We start from the raw sequence: 23,642 nt of genomic DNA, 5'->3' as shown, positions 1-23,642 counted from the left end.
GCAGGGACACCAACTTTCCCAGGCTACGTTTGAAGTTTGAGGTGGCAAGACAAGCAAGCAGCCCCATTCTCTGTGCCTCTGTGCGAGCACTGCCATGGGCAGATGAGGCTGAGCAACAGCTTTCCAGGATAGCCCCTTCTGCCTGCCAGCTATCTGCAGACGTTCGCACTTTCGGAGCAGGGCTGCGAAAGGAGCCTGGCTGGGACACCAACTTTCCCAGGATACGTTTGAAGTTTCAAGTGGCAAGATAAGCAAGCAGCCCCATTCTCTGTGCCTCTATGGGAACAGTGCCATGGGCAGATGAGGCTGAGCAACAGCTTTCCAGGCTAGCCCCTTCTGCCTGCCAGCTATCTGCAGACGTTCGCACTTTCGAGAGCAGATCTGCGAAAGGAGCCTGGCAGGGACACCAACTTTCCCAGGCTACGTTTGAAGTTTGAGGTGGCAAGACAAGCAAGCAGCCCCATTCTCTGTGCCTCTGTGCGAGCACTGCCATGGGCAGATGAGGCTGAGCAACAGCTTTCCAGGCTAGCCCCTTCTGGCTGCCAGCTATCTGCAGACGTTCGCACTTTCGGAGCAGGGCTGCGAAAGGAGCCTGGCAGGGACACCAACTTTCCCAGGCTACGTTTGAAGTTTGAGGTGGCAAGACAAGCAAGCAGCCCCATTCTCTGTGCCTCTGTGCGAGCACTGCCATGGGCAGATGAGGCTGAGCAACAGCTTTCCAGGATAGCCCGTTCTGGCTGCCAGCTATCTGCAGACGTTCGCACTTTCGGAGCAGGGCTGTGATAGGAGCCTGGCAGGGACACCACCATTCCCAGCATGCGTTTGAAGTTTCAAGTGGCAAGATAAGCAAGCAGCCCCATTCTCTGTGCCTCTATGCGAACAGTGCCATGGGCAGATGAGGCTGAGCAACAGCTTTCCAGGCTAGCCCCTTCTGGCTGCCAGCTATCTGCAGACGTTCGCACTTTCGGAGCAGGGCTGTGATAGGAGCCTGGCAGGGACACCACCATTCCCAGCATGCGTTTGAAGTTTCAAGTGGCAAGATAAGCAAGCAGCCCCATTCTCTGTGCCTCTATGCGAACAGTGCCATGGGCAGATGAGGCTGAGCAACAGCTTTCCAGGCTAGCACCTTCTGCCTGCCAGCTATCTGAAGACGTTCGCACTTTCGAGAGCAGGGCTGCGAAAGGAGCCTGGCAGGGACACCAACTTTCCCAGGCTACGTTTGAAGTTTGAGGTGGCAAGACAAGCAAGCAGCCCCATTCTCTGTGCCTCTGTGCGAGCACTGCCATGGGCAGATGAGGCTGAGCAACAGCTTTCCAGGCTAGCCCCTTCTGCCTGCCAGCTATCTGCAGACATTCGCACTTTCGGAGCAGGGCTGCGAAAGGAGCCTGGCTGGGACACCAACTTTGCCAGGCTACGTTTGAAGTTTGAGGTGGCAAGATAAGCAAGCAGCCCCATTCTCTGTGCCTCTGTGCGAGCACTGCCATGGGCAGATGAGGCTGAGCAACAGCTTTCCAGGCTAGCCCCTTCTGCCTGCCAGCTATCTGCAGACATTCGCACTTTCGGAGCAGGGCTGCGAAAGGAGCCTGGCTGGGACACCAACTTTGCCAGGCTACGTTTGAAGTTTGAGGTGGCAAGATAAGCAAGCAGCCCCATTCTCTGTGCCTCTGTGCGAGCACTGCCATGGGCAGATGAGGCTGAGCAACAGCTTTCCAGGCTAGCCCCTTCTGCCTGCCAGCTATCTGCAGACGTTCGCACTTTCGGAGCAGGGCTGTGAAAGGAGCCTGGCAGAGACACCACCATTCTCAGCATGCGTTTGAAGTTTCAAGTGGCAAGATAAGCAAGCAGCCCCATTCTCTGTGCCTCTATGCGAACAGTGCCATGGGCAGATGAGGCTGAGCAACAGCTTTCCAGGCTAGCCCCTTCTGCCTGCCAGCTATCTGCAGACGTTCGCACTTTCGGAGCAGGGCTGCGAAAGGAGCCTAGCAGGGACACCAACTTTCCCAGGCTACGTTTGAAGTTTGAGGTGGCAAGACAAGCAAGCAGCCCCATTCTCTGTGCCTCTGTGCGAGCACTGCCATGGGCAGATGAGGCTGAGCAACAGCTTTCCAGGCTATCCCGTTCTGGCTGCCAGCTATCTGCAGACGTTCGCACTTTCGGAGCAGGGCTGTGATAGGAGCCTGGCAGGGACACCACCATTCCCAGCATGCGTTTGAAGTTTCAAGTGGCAAGATAAGCAAGCAGCCCCATTCTCTGTGCCTCTATGCGAACAGTGCCATGGGCAGATGAGGCTGAGCAACAGCTTTCCAGGGTAGCCCCTTCTGGCTGCCAGCTATCTGCAGACGTTCGCACTTTCGGAGCAGGGCTGCGAAAGGAGCCTGGCTGGGACACCAACTTTCCCAGGATACGTTTGAAGTTTCAAGTGGCAAGATAAGCAAGCAGCCCCATTCTCTGTGCCTCTATGGGAACAGTGCCATGGGCAGATGAGGCTGAGCAACAGCTTTCCAGGCTAGCCCCTTGTGGCTGCCAGCTATCTGCAGACGTTCGCACTTTCGAGAGCAGATCTGCGAAAGGAGCCTGGCAGGGACACCAACTTTCCCAGGCTACGTTTGAAGTTTGAGGTGGCAAGACAAGCAAGCAGCCCCATTCTCTGTGCCTCTGTGCGAGCACTGCCATGGGCAGATGAGGCTGAGCAACAGCTTTCCAGGCTAGCCCCTTCTGCCTGCCAGCTATCTGCAGACGTTCGCACTTTCGGAGCAGGGCTGCGAAAGGAGCCTGGCAGGGACACCAACTTTCCCAGGCTACGTTTGAAGTTTGAGGTGGCAAGACAAGCAAGCAGTCCCATTCTCTGTGCCTCTGTGCGAGCACTGCCATGGGCAGATGAGGCTGAGCAACAGCTTTCCAGGATAGCCCGTTCTGGCTGCCAGCTATCTGCAGACGTTCGCACTTTCGGAGCAGGGCTGTGATAGGAGCCTGGCAGGGACACCACCATTCCCAGCATGCGTTTGAAGTTTCAAGTGGCAAGATAAGCAAGCAGCCCCATTCTCTGTGCCTCTATGCGAACAGTGCCATGGGCAGATGAGGCTGAGCAACAGCTTTCCAGGCTAGCCCCTTCTGGCTGCCAGCTATCTGCAGACGTTCGCACTTTCGGAGCAGGGCTGCGAAAGGAGCCTGGCTGGGACACAAACTTTCCCAGGCTACGTTTGAAGTTTCAAGTGGCAAGATAAGCAAGCAGCCCCATTCTCTGTGCCTCTATGGGAACAGTGCCATGGGCAGATGAGGCTGAGCAACAGCTTTCCAGGCTAGCCCCTTGTGGCTGCCAGCTATCTGCAGACGTTCGCACTTTCGGAGCAGGGCTGCGAAAGGAGCCTGGCTGGGACACCAACTTTCCCAGGCTACGTTTGAAGTTTGAGGTGGCAAGACAAGCAAGCAGCCCCATTCTCTGTGCCTCTGTGCGAGCACTGCCATGGGCAGATGAGGCTGAGCAACAGCTTTCCAGGCTAGCCCCTTCTGCCTGCCAGCTATCTGCAGATGTTCGCACTTTCGGAGCAGGGCTGCGAAAGGAGCCTATCTGGGATACAAACTTTCCCAGGCTACGTTTGAAGTTTCAAGTGGCAAGATAAGCAAGCAGCCCCATTCTCTGTGCCTCTATGCGAACAGTGCCATGGGCAGATGAGGCTGAGCAACAGCTTTCCAGGCTAGCCCCTTCTGCCTGCCAGCTATCTGCAGACGTTCGCACTTTCGAGAGCAGGGCTGCGAAAGGAGCCTGGCAGGGACACCAACTTTCCCAGGCTACGTTTGAAGTTTGAGGTGGCAAGACAAGCAAGCAGCCCCATTCTCTGTGCCTCTGTGCGAGCACTGCCATGGGCAGATGAGGCTGAGCAACAGCTTTCCAGGCTAGCCCCTTCTGCCTGCCAGCTATCTGCAGACATTCGCACTTTCGGAGCAGGGCTGCGAAAGGAGCCTGGCTGGGACACCAACTTTGCCAGGCTACGTTTGAAGTTTGAGGTGGCAAGATAAGCAAGCAGCCCCATTCTCTGTGCCTCTGTGCGAGCACTGCCATGGGCAGATGAGGCTGAGCAACAGCTTTCCAGGCTAGCCCCTTCTGCCTGCCAGCTATCTGCAGACGTTCGCACTTTCGGAGCAGGGCTGCGAAAGGAGCCTGGCAGAGACACCACCATTCTCAGCATGCGTTTGAAGTTTCAAGTGGCAAGATAAGCAAGCAGCCCCATTCTCTGTGCCTCTATGGGAACAGTGCCATGGGCAGATGAGGCTGAGCAACAGCTTTCCAGGCTAGCCCCTTCTGCCTGCCAGCTATCTGCAGACGTTCGCACTTTCGGAGCAGGGCTGCGAAAGGAGCCTAGCAGGGACACCAACTTTCCCAGGCTACGTTTGAAGTTTGAGGTGGCAAGACAAGCAAGCAGCCCCATTCTCTGTGCCTCTGTGCGAGCACTGCCATGGGCAGATGAGGCTGAGCAACAGCTTTCCAGGCTATCCTGTTCTGGCTGCCAGCTATCTGCAGACGTTCGCACTTTCGGAGCAGGGCTGTGATAGGAGCCTGGCAGGGACACCACCATTCCCAGCATGCGTTTGAAGTTTCAAGTGGCAAGATAAGCAAGCAGCCCCATTCTCTGTGCCTCTATGCGAACAGTGCCATGGGCAGATGAGGCTGAGCAACAGCTTTCCAGGATAGCCCCTTCTGGCTACCAGCTATCTGCAGACGTTCGCACTTTCGGAGCAGGGCTGCGAAAGGAGCCTGGCTGGGACACCAACTTTCCCAGGATACGTTTGAAGTTTCAAGTGGCAAGATAAGCAAGCAGCCCCATTCTCTGTGCCTCTATGGGAACAGTGCCATGGGCAGATGAGGCTGAGCAACAGCTTTCCAGGCTAGCCCCTTCTGCCTGCCAGCTATCTGCAGACGTTCGCACTTTCGAGAGCAGATCTGCGAAAGGAGCCTGGCAGGGACACCAACTTTCCCAGGCTACGTTTGAAGTTTGAGGTGGCAAGACAAGCAAGCAGCCCCATTCTCTGTGCCTCTGTGCGAGCACTGCCATGGGCAGATGAGGCTGAGCAACAGCTTTCCAGGATAGCCCCTTCTGGCTGCCAGCTATCTGCAGACGTTCGCAATTTCGGAGCAGGGCTGTGATAGGAGCCTGGCAGGGACACCACCATTCCCAGCATGCGTTTGAAGTTTCAAGTGGCAAGATAAGCAAGCAGCCCCATTCTCTGTGCCTCTATGCGAACAGTGCCATGGGCAGATGAGGCTGAGCAACAGCTTTCCAGGATAGCCCCTTCTGGCTGCCAGCTATCTGCAGACGTTCGCACTTTCGGAGCAGGGCTGCGAAAGGAGCCTGGCTGGGACACAAACTTTCCCAGGATACGTTTGAAGTTTCAAGTGGCAAGATAAGCAAGCAGCCCCATTCTCTGTGCCTCTATGGGAACAGTGCCATGGGCAGATGAGGCTGAGCAACAGCTTTCCAGGCTAGCCCCTTCTGCCTGCCAGCTATCTGCAGACGTTCGCACTTTCGAGAGCAGGGCTGCGAAAGGAGCCTGGCAGGGACACCAACTTTGCCAGGCTACGTTTGAAGTTTGAGGTGGCAAGACAAGCAAGCAGCCCCATTCTCTGTGCCTCTGTGCGAGCACTGCCATGGGCAGATGAGGCTGAGCAACAGCTTTCCAGGCTAGCCCCTTCTGCCTGCCAGCTATCTGCAGACGTTCGCACATTCGGAGCAGGGCTGCGAAAGGAGTCTGGCTGGGACACAAACTTTCCCAGGCTACGTTTGAAGTTTGAGGTGGCAAGATAAGCAAGCAGCCCCATTCTCTGTGCCTCTATGTGAACAGTGCCATGGGCAGATGAGGCTGAGCAACAGCTTTCCAGGATAGCCCCTTCTGGCTGCCAGCTATCTGCAGACGTTCGCACTTTCGGAGCAGGGCTGCGAAAGGAGCCTGGCAGGGACACCACCATTCCCAGCATGCGTTTGAAGTTTCAAGTGACAAGATAAGCAAGCAGCCCCATTCTCTGTGCCTCTATGCGAACAGTGCCATGGGCAGATGAGGCTGAGCAACAGCTTTCCAGGATAGCCCCTTCTGCCTGCCAGCTATCTGCAGACGTTCGCACTTTCGGAGCAGGGCTGCGAAAGGAGCCTGGCTGGGACACAAACTTTCCCAGGATACGTTTGAAGTTTCAAGTGGCAAGATAAGCAAGCAGCCCCATTCTCTGTGCCTCTATGGGAACAGTGCCATGGGCAGATGAGGCTGAGCAACAGCTTTCCAGGCTAGCCCCTTCTGCCTGCCAGCTATCTGCAGACGTTCGCACTTTCGAGAGCAGGGCTGCGAAAGGAGTCTGGCTGGGACACCAACTTTCCCAGGCTACGTTTGAAGTTTGAGGTGGCAAGATAAGCAAGCAGCCCCATTCTCTGTGCCTCTATGCGAACAGTGCCATGGGCAGATGAGGCTGAGCAACAGCTTTCCAGGATAGCACCTTCTGCCTGCCAGCTATCTGCAGACGTTCGCATTTCAAGAGCAGGGCTGCGAAAGGAGCCTAGCAGGTACACCAACTTTCCCAGGCTACGTTTGAAGTTTGAGGTGGCAAGACAAGCAAGCAGCCCCATTCTCTGTGCCTCTGTGCGAGCACTGCCATGGGCAGATGAGGCTGAGCAACAGCTTTCCAGGATAGCCCGTTCTGGCTGCCAGCTATCTGCAGACGTTCGCACTTTCGGAGCAGGGCTGTGATAGGAGCCTGGCAGGGACACCACCATTCCCAGCATGCGTTTGAAGTTTCAAGTGGCAAGATAAGCAAGCAGCCCCATTCTCTGTGCCTCTATGCGAACAGTGCCATGGGCAGATGAGGCTGAGCAACAGCTTTCCAGGCTAGCCCCTTCTGGCTGCCAGCTATCTGCAGACGTTCGCACTTTCGGAGCAGGGCTGCGAAAGGAGCCTGGCTGGGACACAAACTTTCCCAGGATACGTTTGAAGTTTCAAGTGGCAAGATAAGCAAGCAGCCCCATTCTCTGTGCCTCTATGGGAACAGTGCCATGGGCAGATGAGGCTGAGCAACAGCTTTCCAGGCTAGCCCCTTCTGGCTGCCAGCTATCTGCAGACGTTCGCACTTTCGGAGCAGGGCTGCGAAAGGAGCCTGGCTGGGACACCAACTTTCCCAGGCTACGTTTGAAGTTTGAGGTGGCAAGACAAGCAAGCAGCCCCATTCTCTGTGCCTCTGTGCGAGCACTGCCATGGGCAGATGAGGCTGAGCAACAGCTTTCCAGGCTAGCCCCTTCTGGCTGCCAGCTATCTGCAGATGTTCGCACTTTCGGAGCAGGGCTGCGAAAGGAGCCTATCTGGGATACAAACTTTCCCAGGCTACGTTTGAAGTTTCAAGTGGCAAGATAAGCAAGCAGCCCCATTCTCTGTGCCTCTATGCGAACAGTGCCATGGGCAGATGAGGCTGAGCAACAGCTTTCCAGGCTGGCCCCTTCTGCCTGCCAGCTATCTGAAGACGTTCGCACTTTCGAGAGCAGGGCTGCGAAAGGAGCCTGGCAGGGACACCAACTTTCCCAGGCTACGTTTGAAGTTTGAGGTGGCAAGACAAGCAAGCAGCCCCATTCTCTGTGCCTCTGTGCGAGCACTGCCATGGGCAGATGAGGCTGAGCAACAGCTTTCCAGGCTAGCCCCTTCTGCCTGCCAGCTATCTGCAGACATTCGCACTTTCGGAGCAGGGCTGCGAAAGGAGCCTGGCTGGGACACCAACTTTGCCAGGCTACGTTTGAAGTTTGAGGTGGCAAGATAAGCAAGCAGCCCCATTCTCTGTGCCTCTGTGCGAGCACTGCCATGGGCAGATGAGGCTGAGCAACAGCTTTCCAGGCTAGCCCCTTCTGGCTGCCAGCTATCTGCAGACGTTCGCACTTTCGGAGCAGGGCTGCGAAAGGAGCCTGGCAGAGACACCACCATTCTCAGCATGCGTTTGAAGTTTCAAGTGGCAAGATAAGCAAGCAGCCCCATTCTCTGTGCCTCTATGCGAACAGTGCCATGGGCAGATGAGGCTGAGCAACAGCTTTCCAGGCTAGCCCCTTCTGCCTGCCAGCTATCTGCAGACGTTCGCACTTTCGGAGCAGGGCTGCGAAAGGAGCCTAGCAGGGACACCAACTTTCCCAGGCTACGTTTGAAGTTTGAGGTGGCAAGACAAGCAAGCAGCCCCATTCTCTGTGCCTCTGTGCGAGCACTGCCATGGGCAGATGAGGCTGAGCAACAGCTTTCCAGGCTATCCTGTTCTGGCTGCCAGCTATCTGCAGACGTTCGCACTTTCGGAGCAGGGCTGTGATAGGAGCCTGGCAGGGACACCACCATTCCCAGCATGCGTTTGAAGTTTCAAGTGGCAAGATAAGCAAGCAGCCCCATTCTCTGTGCCTCTATGCGAACAGTGCCATGGGCAGATGAGGCTGAGCAACAGCTTTCCAGGATAGCCCCTTCTGGCTACCAGCTATCTGCAGACGTTCGCACTTTCGGAGCAGGGCTGCGAAAGGAGCCTGGCTGGGACACCAACTTTCCCAGGATACGTTTGAAGTTTCAAGTGGCAAGATAAGCAAGCAGCCCCATTCTCTGTGCCTCTATGCGAACAGTGCCATGGGCAGATGAGGCTGAGCAACAGCTTTCCAGGCTAGCCCCTTCTGCCTGCCAGCTATCTGCAGACGTTCGCACTTTCGAGAGCAGATCTGCGAAAGGAGCCTGGCAGGGACACCAACTTTCCCAGGCTACGTTTGAAGTTTGAGGTGGCAAGACAAGCAAGCAGCCCCATTCTCTGTGCCTCTGTGCGAGCACTGCCATGGGCAGATGAGGCTGAGCAACAGCTTTCCAGGCTAGCCCCTTCTGGCTGCCAGCTATCTGCAGACGTTCGCACTTTCGGAGCAGGGCTGCGAAAGGAGCCTGGCAGGGACACCAACTTTCCCAGGCTACGTTTGAAGTTTGAGGTGGCAAGACAAGCAAGCAGCCCCATTCTCTGTGCCTCTGTGCGAGCACTGCCATGGGCAGATGAGGCTGAGCAACAGCTTTCCAGGATAGCCCCTTCTGGCTGCCAGCTATCTGCAGACGTTCGCACTTTCGGAGCAGGGCTGTGATAGGAGCCTGGCAGGGACACCACCATTCCCAGCATGCGTTTGAAGTTTCAAGTGGCAAGATAAGCAAGCAGCCCCATTCTCTGTGCCTCTATGCGAACAGTGCCATGGGCAGATGAGGCTGAGCAACAGCTTTCCAGGATAGCCCCTTCTGGCTGCCAGCTATCTGCAGACGTTCGCACTTTCGGAGCAGGGCTGCGAAAGGAGCCTGGCTGGGACACAAACTTTCCCAGGATACGTTTGAAGTTTCAAGTGGCAAGATAAGCAAGCAGCCCCATTCTCTGTGCCTCTATGGGAACAGTGCCATGGGCAGATGAGGCTGAGCAACAGCTTTCCAGGCTAGCCCCTTCTGCCTGCCAGCTATCTGCAGACGTTCGCACTTTCGAGAGCAGGGCTGCGAAAGGAGCCTGGCAGGGACACCAACTTTGCCAGGCTACGTTTGAAGTTTGAGGTGGCAAGACAAGCAAGCAGCCCCATTCTCTGTGCCTCTGTGCGAGCACTGCCATGGGCAGATGAGGCTGAGCAACAGCTTTCCAGGCTAGCCCCTTCTGCCTGCCAGCTATCTGCAGACGTTCGCACATTCGGAGCAGGGCTGCGAAAGGAGTCTGGCTGGGACACAAACTTTCCCAGGCTACGTTTGAAGTTTGAGGTGGCAAGATAAGCAAGCAGCCCCATTCTCTGTGCCTCTATGGGAACAGTGCCATGGGCAGATGAGGCTGAGCAACAGCTTTCCAGGATAGCCCCTTCTGGCTGCCAGCTATCTGCAGACGTTCGCACTTTCGGAGCAGGGCTGCGAAAGGAGCCTGGCAGGGACACCACCATTCCCAGCATGCGTTTGAAGTTTCAAGTGACAAGATAAGCAAGCAGCCCCATTCTCTGTGCCTCTGTGCGAGCACTGCCATGGGCAGATGAGGCTGAGCAACAGCTTTCCAGGCTAGCCCCTTCTGCCTGCCAGCTATCTGCAGACATTCGCACTTTCGGAGCAGGGCTGCGAAAGGAGCCTGGCTGGGACACCAACTTTGCCAGGCTACGTTTGAAGTTTGAGGTGGCAAGATAAGCAAGCAGCCCCATTCTCTGTGCCTCTGTGCGAGCACTGCCATGGGCAGATGAGGCTGAGCAACAGCTTTCCAGGCTAGCCCCTTCTGGCTGCCAGCTATCTGCAGACGTTCGCACTTTCGGAGCAGGGCTGCGAAAGGAGCCTGGCAGAGACACCACCATTCTCAGCATGCGTTTGAAGTTTCAAGTGGCAAGATAAGCAAGCAGCCCCATTCTCTGTGCCTCTATGCGAACAGTGCCATGGGCAGATGAGGCTGAGCAACAGCTTTCCAGGCTAGCCCCTTCTGCCTGCCAGCTATCTGCAGACGTTCGCACTTTCGGAGCAGGGCTGCGAAAGGAGCCTAGCAGGGACACCAACTTTCCCAGGCTACGTTTGAAGTTTGAGGTGGCAAGACAAGCAAGCAGCCCCATTCTCTGTGCCTCTGTGCGAGCACTGCCATGGGCAGATGAGGCTGAGCAACAGCTTTCCAGGCTATCCTGTTCTGGCTGCCAGCTATCTGCAGACGTTCGCACTTTCGGAGCAGGGCTGTGATAGGAGCCTGGCAGGGACACCACCATTCCCAGCATGCGTTTGAAGTTTCAAGTGGCAAGATAAGCAAGCAGCCCCATTCTCTGTGCCTCTATGCGAACAGTGCCATGGGCAGATGAGGCTGAGCAACAGCTTTCCAGGATAGCCCCTTCTGGCTACCAGCTATCTGCAGACGTTCGCACTTTCGGAGCAGGGCTGCGAAAGGAGCCTGGCTGGGACACCAACTTTCCCAGGATACGTTTGAAGTTTCAAGTGGCAAGATAAGCAAGCAGCCCCATTCTCTGTGCCTCTATGCGAACAGTGCCATGGGCAGATGAGGCTGAGCAACAGCTTTCCAGGCTAGCCCCTTCTGCCTGCCAGCTATCTGCAGACGTTCGCACTTTCGAGAGCAGATCTGCGAAAGGAGCCTGGCAGGGACACCAACTTTCCCAGGCTACGTTTGAAGTTTGAGGTGGCAAGACAAGCAAGCAGCCCCATTCTCTGTGCCTCTGTGCGAGCACTGCCATGGGCAGATGAGGCTGAGCAACAGCTTTCCAGGCTAGCCCCTTCTGGCTGCCAGCTATCTGCAGACGTTCGCACTTTCGGAGCAGGGCTGCGAAAGGAGCCTGGCAGGGACACCAACTTTCCCAGGCTACGTTTGAAGTTTGAGGTGGCAAGACAAGCAAGCAGCCCCATTCTCTGTGCCTCTGTGCGAGCACTGCCATGGGCAGATGAGGCTGAGCAACAGCTTTCCAGGATAGCCCCTTCTGGCTGCCAGCTATCTGCAGACGTTCGCACTTTCGGAGCAGGGCTGCGAAAGGAGCCTGGCAGGGACACCACCATTCCCAGCATGCGTTTGAAGTTTCAAGTGACAAGATAAGCAAGCAGCCCCATTCTCTGTGCCTCTATGCGAACAGTGCCATGGGCAGATGAGGCTGAGCAACAGCTTTCCAGGATAGCCCCTTCTGGCTGCCAGCTATCTGCAGACGTTCGCACTTTCGGAGCAGGGCTGCGAAAGGAGCCTGGCTGGGACACAAACTTTCCCAGGATACGTTTGAAGTTTCAAGTGGCAAGATAAGCAAGCAGCCCCATTCTCTGTGCCTCTATGGGAACAGTGCCATGGGCAGATGAGGCTGAGCAACAGCTTTCCAGGCTAGCCCCTTCTGCCTGCCAGCTATCTGCAGACGTTCGCACTTTCGAGAGCAGGGCTGCGAAAGGAGTCTGGCTGGGACACCAACTTTCCCAGGCTACGTTTGAAGTTTGAGGTGGCAAGATAAGCAAGCAGCCCCATTCTCTGTGCCTCTATGCGAACAGTGCCATGGGCAGATGAGGCTGAGCAACAGCTTTCCAGGATAGCACCTTCTGCCTGCCAGCTATCTGCAGACGTTCGCATTTCAAGAGCAGGGCTGCGAAAGGAGCCTAGCAGGTACACCATCTTTCCCAGGCTACGTTTGAAGTTTGAGGTGGCAAGACAAGCAAGGAGCCCCATTCTCTGTGCCTGTGTGCGAGCAGTGTAATGGGCAGATGAGGCTGAGCAACAGCTTTCCAGGCTAGCCCCTTCTGGCTGCCAGCTATCTGCAGACGTTCGCACTTTCGGAGCAGGGCTGTGATAGGAGCCTGGCTGGGACACCAACTTTCCCAGGCTACGTTTGAAGTTTCAAGTGGCAAGATAAGCAAGCAGCCCCATTCTCTGTGCCTCTATGGGAACAGTGCCATGGGCAGATGAGGCTGAGCAACAGCTTTCCAGGCTAGCCCCTTCTGCCTGCCAGCTATCTGCAGACGTTCGCACTTTCGGAGCAGGGCTGCGAAAGGAGCCTATCTGGGACACAAACTTTCCCAGGCTACGTTTGAAGTTTGAGGTGGCAAGACAAGCAAGCAGCCCCATTCTCTGTGCCTCTGTGCGAGCACTGCCATGGGCAGATGAGGCTGAGCAACAGCTTTCCAGGCTAGCCCCTTCTGCCTGCCAGCTATCTGCAGACGTTCGCACTTTCGGAGCAGGGCTGTGATAGGAGCCTGGCAGGGACACCACCATTCCCAGCATGCGTTTGAAATTTCAAGTGGCAAGATAAGCAAGCAGCCCCATTCTCTGTGCCTCTATGGGAACAGTGCCATGGGCAGATGAGGCTGAGCAACAGCTTTCCAGGCTAGCCCCTTCTGCCTGCCAGCTATCTGCAGACGTTCGCACTTTCGGAGCAGGGCTGCGAAAGGAGCCTGGCAGGGACACCAACTTTCCCAGGCTACGTTTGAAGTTTGAGGTGGCAAGACAAGCAAGCAGCCCCATTCTCTGTGCCTCTGTGCGAGCACTGCCATGGGCAGATGAGGCTGAGCAACAGCTTTCCAGGCTAGCCCCTTCTGGCTGCCAGCTATCTGCAGACGTTCGCACTTTCGGAGCAGGGCTGCGAAAGGAGCCTGGCAGGGACACCAACTTTCCCAGGCTACGTTTGAAGTTTGAGGTGGCAAGACAAGCAAGCAGCCCCATTCTCTGTGCCTCTGTGCGAGCACTGCCATGGGCAGATGAGGCTGAGCAACAGCTTTCCAGGATAGCCCCTTCTGGCTGCCAGCTATCTGCAGACGTTCGCACTTTCGGAGCAGGGCTGTGATAGGAGCCTGGCAGGGACACCACCATTCCCAGCATGCGTTTGAAGTTTCAAGTGGCAAGATAAGCAAGCAGCCCCATTCTCTGTGCCTCTATGCGAACAGTGCCATGGGCAGATGAGGCTGAGCAACAGCTTTCCAGGATAGCCCCTTCTGGCTGCCAGCTATCTGCAGACGTTCGCACTTTCGGAGCAGGGCTGCGAAAGGAGCCTGGCTGGGACACAAACTTTCCCAGGATACGTTTGAAGTTTCAAGTGGCAAGATAAGCAAGCAGCCCCATTCTCTGTGCCTCTATGGGAACAGTGCCATGGGCAGATGAGGCTGAGCAACAGCTTTCCAGGCTAGCCCCTTCTGCCTGCCAGCTATCTGCAGACGTTCGCACTTTCGGAGCAGGGCTGCGAAAGGAGCCTGGCAGGGATACCAACTTTCCCAGGCTACGTTTGAAGTTTGAGGTGGCAAGACAAGCAAGCAGCCCCATTCTCTGTGCCTCTGTGCGAGCACTGCCATGGGCAGATGAGGCTGAGCAACAGCTTTCCAGGCTAGCCCCTTCTGCCTGCCAGCTATCTGCAGATGTTCGCACTTTCGGAGCAGGGCTGCGAAAGGAGCCTATCTGGGATACAAACTTTCCCAGGCTACGTTTGAAGTTTCAAGTGGCAAGATAAGCAAGCAGCCCCATTCTCTGTGCCTCTATGCCAACAGTGCCATGGGCAGATGAGGCTGAGCAACAGCTTTCCAGGCTATCCTGTTCTGGCTGCCAGCTATCTGCAGACGTTCGCACTTTCGGAGCAGGGCTGTGATAGGAGCCTGGCAGGGACACCACCATTCCCAGCATGCGTTTGAAGTTTCAAGTGGCAAGATAAGCAAGCAGCCCCATTCTCTGTGCCTCTATGCGAACAGTGCCATGGGCAGATGAGGCTGAGCAACAGCTTTCCAGGATAGCCCCTTCTGGCTACCAGCTATCTGCAGACATTCGCACTTTCGGAGCAGGGCTGCGAAAGGAGCCTGGCTGGGACACCAACTTTGCCAGGCTACGTTTGAAGTTTGAGGTGGCAAGATAAGCAAGCAGCCCCATTCTCTGTGCCTCTGTGCGAGCACTGCCATGGGCAGATGAGGCTGAGCAACAGCTTTCCAGGCTAGCCCCTTCTGGCTGCCAGCTATCTGCAGACGTTCGCACTTTCGGAGCAGGGCTGCGAAAGGAGCCTGGCAGAGACACCACCATTCTCAGCATGCGTTTGAAGTTTCAAGTGGCAAGATAAGCAAGCAGCCCCATTCTCTGTGCCTCTATGCGAACAGTGCCATGGGCAGATGAGGCTGAGCAACAGCTTTCCAGGCTAGCCCCTTCTGCCTGCCAGCTATCTGCAGACGTTCGCACTTTCGGAGCAGGGCTGCGAAAGGAGCCTAGCAGGGACACCAACTTTCCCAGGCTACGTTTGAAGTTTGAGGTGGCAAGACAAGCAAGCAGCCCCATTCTCTGTGCCTCTGTGCGAGCACTGCCATGGGCAGATGAGGCTGAGCAACAGCTTTCCAGGCTATCCTGTTCTGGCTGCCAGCTATCTGCAGACGTTCGCACTTTCGGAGCAGGGCTGTGATAGGAGCCTGGCAGGGACACCACCATTCCCAGCATGCGTTTGAAGTTTCAAGTGGCAAGATAAGCAAGCAGCCCCATTCTCTGTGCCTCTATGCGAACAGTGCCATGGGCAGATGAGGCTGAGCAACAGCTTTCCAGGATAGCCCCTTCTGGCTACCAGCTATCTGCAGACGTTCGCACTTTCGGAGCAGGGCTGCGAAAGGAGCCTGGCTGGGACACCAACTTTCCCAGGATACGTTTGAAGTTTCAAGTGGCAAGATAAGCAAGCAGCCCCATTCTCTGTGCCTCTATGGGAACAGTGCCATGGGCAGATGAGGCTGAGCAACAGCTTTCCAGGCTAGCCCCTTCTGCCTGCCAGCTATCTGCAGACGTTCGCACTTTCGAGAGCAGATCTGCGAAAGGAGCCTGGCAGGGACACCAACTTTCCCAGGCTACGTTTGAAGTTTGAGGTGGCAAGACAAGCAAGCAGCCCCATTCTCTGTGCCTCTGTGCGAGCACTGCCATGGGCAGATGAGGCTGAGCAACAGCTTTCCAGGCTAGCCCCTTCTGCCTGCCAGCTATCTGCAGACGTTCGCACTTTCGGAGCAGGGCTGCGAAAGGAGCCTGGCAGGGACACCAACTTTCCCAGGCTACGTTTGAAGTTTGAGGTGGCAAGACAAGCAAGCAGCCCCATTCTCTGTGCCTCTGTGCGAGCACTGCCATGGGCAGATGAGGCTGAGCAACAGCTTTCCAGGATAGCCCGTTCTGGCTGCCAGCTATCTGCAGACGTTCGCACTTTCGGAGCAGGGCTGTGATAGGAGCCTGGCAGGGACACCACCATTCCCAGCATGCGTTTGAAGTTTCAAGTGGCAAGATAAGCAAGCAGCCCCATTCTCTGTGCCTCTATGCGAACAGTGCCATGGGCAGATGAGGCTGAGCAACAGCTTTCCAGGATAGCCCCTTCTGGCTGCCAGCTATCTGCAGACGTTCGCACTTTCGGAGCAGGGCTGCGAAAGGAGCCTGGCTGGGACACAAACTTTCCCAGGATACGTTTGAAGTTTCAAGTGGCAAGATAAGCAAGCAGCCCCATTCTCTGTGCCTCTATGGGAACAGTGCCATGGGCAGATGAGGCTGAGCAACAGCTTTCCAGGCTAGCCCCTTCTGCCTGCCAGCTATCTGCAGACGTTCGCACTTTCGAGAGCAGGGCTGCGAAAGGAGCCTGGCAGGGACACCAACTTTGCCAGGCTACGTTTGAAGTTTGAGGTGGCAAGACAAGCAAGCAGCCCCATTCTCTGTGCCTCTGTGCGAGCACTGCCATGGGCAGATGAGGCTGAGCAACAGCTTTCCAGGCTAGCCCCTTCTGGCTGACAGCTATCTGCAGACATTCGCACTTTCGGAGCAGGGCTGCGAAAGGAGCCTGGCAGGGACACCAACTTTCCCAGGCTACGTTTGAAGTTTGAGGTGGCAAGACAAGCAAGCAGCCCCATTCTCTGTGCCTCTGTGCGAGCACTGCCATGGGCAGATGAGGCTGAGCAACAGCTTTCCAGGATAGCCCCTTCTGGCTGCCAGCTATCTGCAGACGTTCGCACTTTCGGAGCAGGGCTGCGAAAGGAGTCTGGCTGGGACACAAACTTTCCCAGGCTACGTTTGAAGTTTGAGGTGGCAAGATAAGCAAGCAGCCCCATTCTCTGTGCCTCTATGCGAACAGTGCCATGGGCAGATGAGGCTGAGCAACAGCTTTCCAGGATAGCCCCTTCTGGCTGCCAGCTATCTGCAGACGTTCGCACTTTCGGAGCAGGGCTGCGAAAGGAGCCTGGCTGGGACACAAACTTTCCCAGGATACGTTTGAAGTTTCAAGTGGCAAGATAAGCAAGCAGCCCCATTCTCTGTGCCTCTATGGGAACAGTGCCATGGGCAGATGAGGCTGAGCAACAGCTTTCCAGGCTAGCCCCTTCTGCCTGCCAGCTATCTGCAGACGTTCGCACTTTCGAGAGCAGGGCTGCGAAAGGAGTCTGGCTGGGACACAAACTTTCCCAGGCTACGTTTGAAGTTTGAGGTGGCAAGATAAGCAAGCAGCCCCATTCTCTGTGCCTCTATGCGAACAGTGCCATGGGCAGATGAGGCTGAGCAACAGCTTTCCAGGATAGCACCTTCTGCCTGCCAGCTATCTGCAGACGTTCGCATTTCAAGAGCAGGGCTGCGAAAGGAGCCTAGCAGGTACACCATCTTTCCCAGGCTACGTTTGAAGTTTGAGGTGGCAAGACAAGCAAGGAGCCCCATTCTCTGTGCCTGTGTGCGAGCAGTGTAATGGGCAGATGAGGCTGAGCAACAGCTTTCCAGGCTAGCCCCTTCTGGCTGCCAGCTATCTGCAGACGTTCGCACTTTCGGAGCAGGGCTGTGATAGGAGCCTGGCTGGGACACCAACTTTCCCAGGCTACGTTTGAAGTTTCAAGTGGCAAGATAAGCAAGCAGCCCCATTCTCTGTGCCTCTATGGGAACAGTGCCATGGGCAGATGAGGCTGAGCAACAGCTTTCCAGGCTAGCCCCTTCTGCCTGCCAGCTATCTGCAGACGTTCGCACTTTCGGAGCAGGGCTGCGAAAGGAGCCTATCTGGGACACAAACTTTCCCAGGCTACGTTTGAAGTTTGAGGTGGCAAGACAAGCAAGAAGCCCCATTCTCTGTGCCTCTGTGCGAGCACTGCCATGGGCAGATGAGGCTGAGCAACAGCTTTCCAGGCTAGCCCCTTCTGGCTGCCAGCTATCTGCAGACGTTCGCACTTTCGGAGCAGGGCTGTGATAGGAGCCTGGCAGGGACACCACCATTCCCAGCATGCGTTTGAAGTTTCAAGTGGCAAGATAAGCAAGCAGCCCCATTCTCTGTGCCTCTATGGGAACAGTGCCATGGGCAGATGAGGCTGAGCAACAGCTTTCCAGGCTAGCCCCTTCTGCCTGCCAGCTATCTGCAGACGTTCGCACTTTCGGAGCAGGGCTGCGAAAGGAGCCTGGCTGGGACACCAACTTTCCCAGGCTACGTTTGAAGTTTGAGGTGGCAAGACAAGCAAGCAGCCCCATTCTCTGTGCCTCTGTGCGAGCACTGCCATGGGCAGATGAGGCTGAGCAACAGCTTTCCAGGCTAGCCCCTTCTGCCTGCCAGCTATCTGCAGACGTTCGCACTTTCGGAGCAGGGCTGCGAAAGGAGCCTGGCTGGAACACAAACTTTCCCAGGTTACGTTTGAAGTTTCAAGTGGCAAGATAAGCAAGCAGCCCCATTCTCTGTGCCTCTATGCGAACAGTGCCATGGGCAGATGAGGCTGAGCAACAGCTTTCCAGGCTAGCCCCTTCTGCCTGCCAGCTATCTGCAGACGTTCGCACTTTCGGAGCAGGGCTGCAAAAGGAGCCTGGCAGGGACACCAACTTTGCCAGGCTACGTTTGAAGTTTGAGGTGGCAAGACAAGCAAGGAGCCCCATTCTCTGTGCCTCTGTGCGAGCACTGCCATGGGCAGATGAGGCTGAGCAACAGCTTTCCAGGCTAGCCCCTTCTGCCTGCCAGCTATCTGCAGACGTTCGCACTTTCGGAGCAGGGCTTCGAAAGGAGCCTGGCAGAGACACCACCATTCTCAGCATGCGTTTGAGGTTTCAAGTGGCAAGATAAGCAAGGAGACCCATTCTCTGTGCCTCTATGCGAACAGTGCCATGGGCAGATGAGGCTGAGCAACAGCTTTCCAGGCTAGCCCCTTCTGCCTGCCAGCTATCTGCAGACATTCGCACTTTCGGAGCAGGGCTGCGAAAGGAGCCTAGCAGGGACACCAACTTTCCCAGGCTAGGTTTGAAGTTTGAGGTGGCAAGACAAGCAAGCAGCCCCATTCTCTGTGCCTCTGTGCGAGCACTGCCATGGGCAGATGAGGCTGAGCAACAGCTTTCCAGGCTAGCCCGTTCTGGCTGCCAGCTATCTGCAGACGTTCGCACTTTCGGAGCAGGGCTGTGATAGGAGCCTGGCAGGGACACCACCATTCCCAGCATGCGTTTGAAGTTTCAAGTGGCAAGATAAGCAAGCAGCCCCATTCTCTGTGCCTCTATGCGAACAGTGCCATGGGCAGATGAGGCTGAGCAACAGCTTTCCAGGATAGCCCCTTCTGGCTGCCAGCTATCTGCAGACGTTCGCACTTTCGGAGCAGGGCTGCGAAAGGAGCCTGGCTGGGACACAAACTTTCCCAGGATACGTTTGAAGTTTCAAGTGGCAAGATAAGCAAGCAGCCCCATTCTCTGTGCCTCTATGGGAACAGTGCCATGGGCAGATGAGGCTGAGCAACAGCTTTCCAGGCTAGCCCCTTCTGCCTGCCAGCTATCTGCAGACGTTCGCACTTTCGGAGCAGGGCTGCGAAAGGAGCCTGGCTGGGACACCAACTTTCCCAGGCTACGTTTGAAGTTTGAGGTGGCAAGACAAGCAAGCAGCCCCATTCTCTGTGCCTCTGTGCGAGCACTGCCATGGGCAGATGAGGCTGAGCAACAGCTTTCCAGGCTAGCCCCTTCTGCCTGCCAGCTATCTGCAGACGTTCGCACTTTCGGAGCAGGGCTGCGAAAGGAGCCTGGCTGGGACACAAACTTTGCCAGGCTACGTTTGAAGTTTCAAGTGGCAAGATAAGCAAGCAGCCCCATTCTCTGTGCCTCTATGCGAACAGTGCCATGGGCAGATGAGGCTGAGCAACAGCTTTCCAGGCTAGCACCTTCTGCCTGCCAGCTATCTGCAGACGTTCGCACTTTCGAGAGCAGGGCTGCGAAAGGAGCCTGGCAGGGACACCAACTTTCCCAGGCTACGTTTGAAGTTTGAGGTGGCAAGACAAGCAAGCAGCCCCATTCTCTGTGCCTCTGTGCGAGCACTCCCATGGGCAGGTGAGGCTGAGCAACAGCTTTCCAGGCTAGCCCCTTCTGGCTGACAGCTATCTGCAGACATTCGCACTTTCGGAGCAGGGCTGCGAAAGGAGCCTGGCTGGGACACCAACTTTGCCAGGCTACGTTTGAAGTTTGAGGTGGCAAGACAAGCAAGCAGCCCCATTCTCTGTGCCTCTGTGCGAGCACTGCCATGGGCAGATGAGGCTGAGCAACAGCTTTCCAGGCTAGCCCCTTCTGCCTGCCAGCTATCTGCAGACGTTCGCACTTTCGGAGCAGGGCTTCGAAAGGAGCCTGGCAGAGACACCACCATTCTCAGCACGCGTTTGAAGTTTCAAGTGGCAAGATAAGCAAGGAGACCCATTCTCTGTGCCTCTATGCGAACAGTGCCATGGGCAGATGAGGCTGAGCAACAGCTTTCCAGGCTAGCCCCTTCTGCCTGCCAGCTATCTGCAGACGTTCGCACTTTCGGAGCAGGGCTGCGAAAGGAGCCTAGCAGGGACACCAACTTTCCCAGGCTACGTTTGAAGTTTGAGGTGGCAAGACAAGCAAGCAGCCCCATTCTCTGTGCCTCTGTGTGAGCACTGCCATGGGCAGATGAGGCTGAGCAACAGCTTTCCAGGCTAGCCCCTTCTGGCTGCCAGCTATCTGCAGACGTTCGCACTTTCGGAGCAGGGCTGTGATAGGAGCCTGGCAGGGACACCACCATTCCCAGCATGCGTTTGAAGTTTCAAGTGGCAAGATAAGCAAGCAGCCCCATTCTCTGTGCCTCTATGCGAACAGTGCCATGGGCAGATGAGGCTGAGCAACAGCTTTCCAGGCTAGCCCCTTCTGGCTGCCAGCTATCTGCAGACGTTCGCACTTTCGGAGCAGGGCTGCGAAAGGAGCCTGGCTGGGACACAAACTTTCCCAGGATATGTTTGAAGTTTCAAGTGGCAAGATAAGCAAGCAGCCCCATTATCTGTGCCTCTATGGGAACAGTGCCATGGGCAGATGAGGCTGAGCAACAGCTTTCCAGGCTAGCCTTCTGCCTGCCAGCTATCTGCAGACGTTCGCACTTTCGGAGCAGGGCTGCGAAAGGAGCCTGGCTGGGATACCAACTTTCCCAGGCTACGTTTGAAGTTTGAGGTGGCAAGACAAGCAAGCAGCCCCATTCTCTGTGCCTCTGTGCGAGCACTGCCATGGGCAGATGAGGCTGAGCAACAGCTTTCCAGGCTAGCCCCTTCTGCCTGCCAGCTATCTGCAGACGTTCGCACTTTCGGAGCAGGGCTGCGAAAGGAGCCTGGCTGGGACACAAACTTTCCCAGGCTACGTTTGAAGTTTCAAGTGGCAAGATAAGCAAGCAGCCCCATTCTCTGTGCCTCTATGCGAACAGTGCCATGGGCAGATGAGGCTGAGCAACAGCTTTCCAGGCTAGCCCCTTCTGCCTGCCAGCTATCTGCAGACGTTCGCACTTTCGAGAGCAGGGCTGCGAAAGGAGCCTGGCAGGGACACCAACTTTCCCAGGCTACGTTTGAAGTTTGAGGTGGCAATACAAGCAAGCAGCCCCATTCTCTGTGCCTCTGTGCGAGCACTGCCATGGGCAGATGAGGCTGAGCAACAGCTTTCCAGGCTAGCCCCTTCTGCCTGCCAGCTATCTGCAGACGTTCGCACTTTCGGAGCAGGGCTGCGAAAGGAGCCTGGCTGGGACACCAACTTTGCCAGGCTACGTTTGAGGTTTCAAGTGGCAAGATAAGCAAGCAGCCCCATTCTCTGTGCCTCTATGCGAACAGTGCCATGGGCAGATGAGGCTGAGCAACAGCTTTCCAGGCTAGCCCCTTCTGGCTGCCAGCTATCTGCAGACGTTCGCACCTTCGAGAGAAGGGCTGCGAAAGGAGCCTGGCAGGGACACCAACTTTCCCAGGCTACGTTTGAAGTTTGAGGTGGCAATACAAGCAAGCAGCCCCATTCTCTGTGCCTCTGTGCGAGCACTGCCATGGGCAGATGAGGCTGAGCAACAGCTTTCCAGGCTAGCCCGTTCTGACTGACAGCTATCTGCAGACGTTCGCACTTTCGGAGCAGGGCTGCGAAAGGAGCCTGGCTGGGACACCAACTTTCCCAGGCTACGTTTGAAGTTTGAGGTGGCAAGACAAGCAAGCAGCCCCATTCTCTGTGCCTCTATGCGAACAGTGCCATGGGCAGATGAGGCTGAGCAACAGCTTTTCAGGCTAGCCCCTTCTGCCTGCCAGCTATCTGCAGACGTTCGCATTTCAAGAGCAGGGCTGCGAAAGGAGCCTGGCTGGGACACCATCTTTCCCAGGCTACGTTTGAAGTTTGAGGTGGCAAGACAAGCAAGCAGCCCCATTCTCTGTGCCTCTGTGCGAACAGTGCCATGGGCAGATGAGGCTGAGCAACAGCTTTCCAGGCTAGCCCCTTCTGCCTGCCAGCTATCTGCAGACGTTCGCACTTTCGGAGCAGGGCTGTGATAGGAGCCTGGCAGGGACACCACCATTCCCAGCATGCGTTTGAAGTTTCAAGTGGCAAGATAAGCAAGCAGCCCCATTCTCTGTGCCTCTATGCGAACAGTGCCATGGGCAGATGAGGCTGAGCAACAGCTTTCCAGGATAGCCCTTTCTGGCTGCCAGCTATCTGCAGACGTTCGCATTTCAAGAGCAGGGCTGCGAAAGGAGCCTCGCTGGGACACAAACTTTCCCAGGCTACGTTTGAAGTTTCAAGTGGCAAGATAAGCAAGCAGCCCCATTCTCTGTGCCTCTATGGGAACAGTGCCATGGGCAGATGAGGCTGAGCAACAGCTTTCCAGGCTAGCCCCTTCTGCCTGCCAGCTATCTGCAGACGTTCGCACTTTCGGAGGAGGGCTGCGAAAGGAGCCTAGCAAGGACACCAACTTTCCCAGGCTACGTTTGAAGTTTGAGGTGGCAAGACAAGCAAGCAGCCCCATTCTCTGTGCCTCTGTGCGAGCACTGCCATGGGCAGATGAGGCTGAGCAACAGCTTTCCAGGCTAGCCCCTTCTGCCTGCCAGCTATCTGCAGACGTTCGCACTTTCGGAGCTGGGCTGCGAAAGGAGCCTGGCTGGGACACCAACTTTGCCAGGCTACGTTTGAAGTTTCAAGTGGCAAGATAAGCAAGCAGCCCCATTCTCTGTGCCTCTATGCGAACAGTGCCATGGGCAGATGAGGCTGAGCAACAGCTTTCCAGGCTAGCCCCTTCTGCCTGCCAGCTATCTGCAGACGTTCGCACCTTCGAGAGAAGGGCTGCGAAAGGAGCCTGGCAGGGACACCAACTTTCCCAGGCTACGTTTGAAGTTTGAGGTGGCAATACAAGCAAGCAGCCCCATTCTCTGTGCCTCTGTGCGAGCACTGCCATGGGCAGATGAGGCTGAGCAACAGCTTTCCAGGCTAGCCCGTTCTGACTGACAGCTATCTGCAGACGTTCGCACTTTCGGAGCAGGGCTGCGAAAGGAGCCTGGCTGGGACACCAACTTTCCCAGGCTACGTTTGAAGTTTGAGGTGGCAAGACAAGCAAGCAGCCCCATTCTCTGTGCCTCTATGCGAACAGTGCCATGGGCAGATGAGGCTGAGCAACAGCTTTTCAGGATAGCCCCTTCTGCCTGCCAGCTATCTGCAGACGTTCGCATTTCAAGAGCAGGGCTGCGAAAGGAGCCTAGCAGGTACACCATCTTTCCCAGGCTACGTTTGAAGTTTGAGGTGGCAAGACAAGCAAGCAGCCCCATTCTCTGTGCCTCTGTGCGAACAGTGCCATGGGCAGATGAGGCTGAGCAACAGCTTTCCAGGCTAGCCCCTTCTGCCTGCCAGCTATCTGCAGACGTTCGCACTTTCGGAGCAGGGCTGTGATAGGAGCCTGGCAGGGACACCAACATTCCCAGCATGCGTTTGAAGTTTCAAGTGGCAAGATAAGCAAGGAGCC

Source organism: Opisthocomus hoazin, chromosome 32, assembly GCF_030867145.1.
Source record: "Opisthocomus hoazin isolate bOpiHoa1 chromosome 32, bOpiHoa1.hap1, whole genome shotgun sequence".
NCBI classification, from domain to species: domain Eukaryota; kingdom Metazoa; phylum Chordata; class Aves; order Opisthocomiformes; family Opisthocomidae; genus Opisthocomus; species Opisthocomus hoazin.
The sequence above is the reverse complement of the archived record's forward strand: the minus strand, read 5'-3'. Positions refer to the sequence as shown.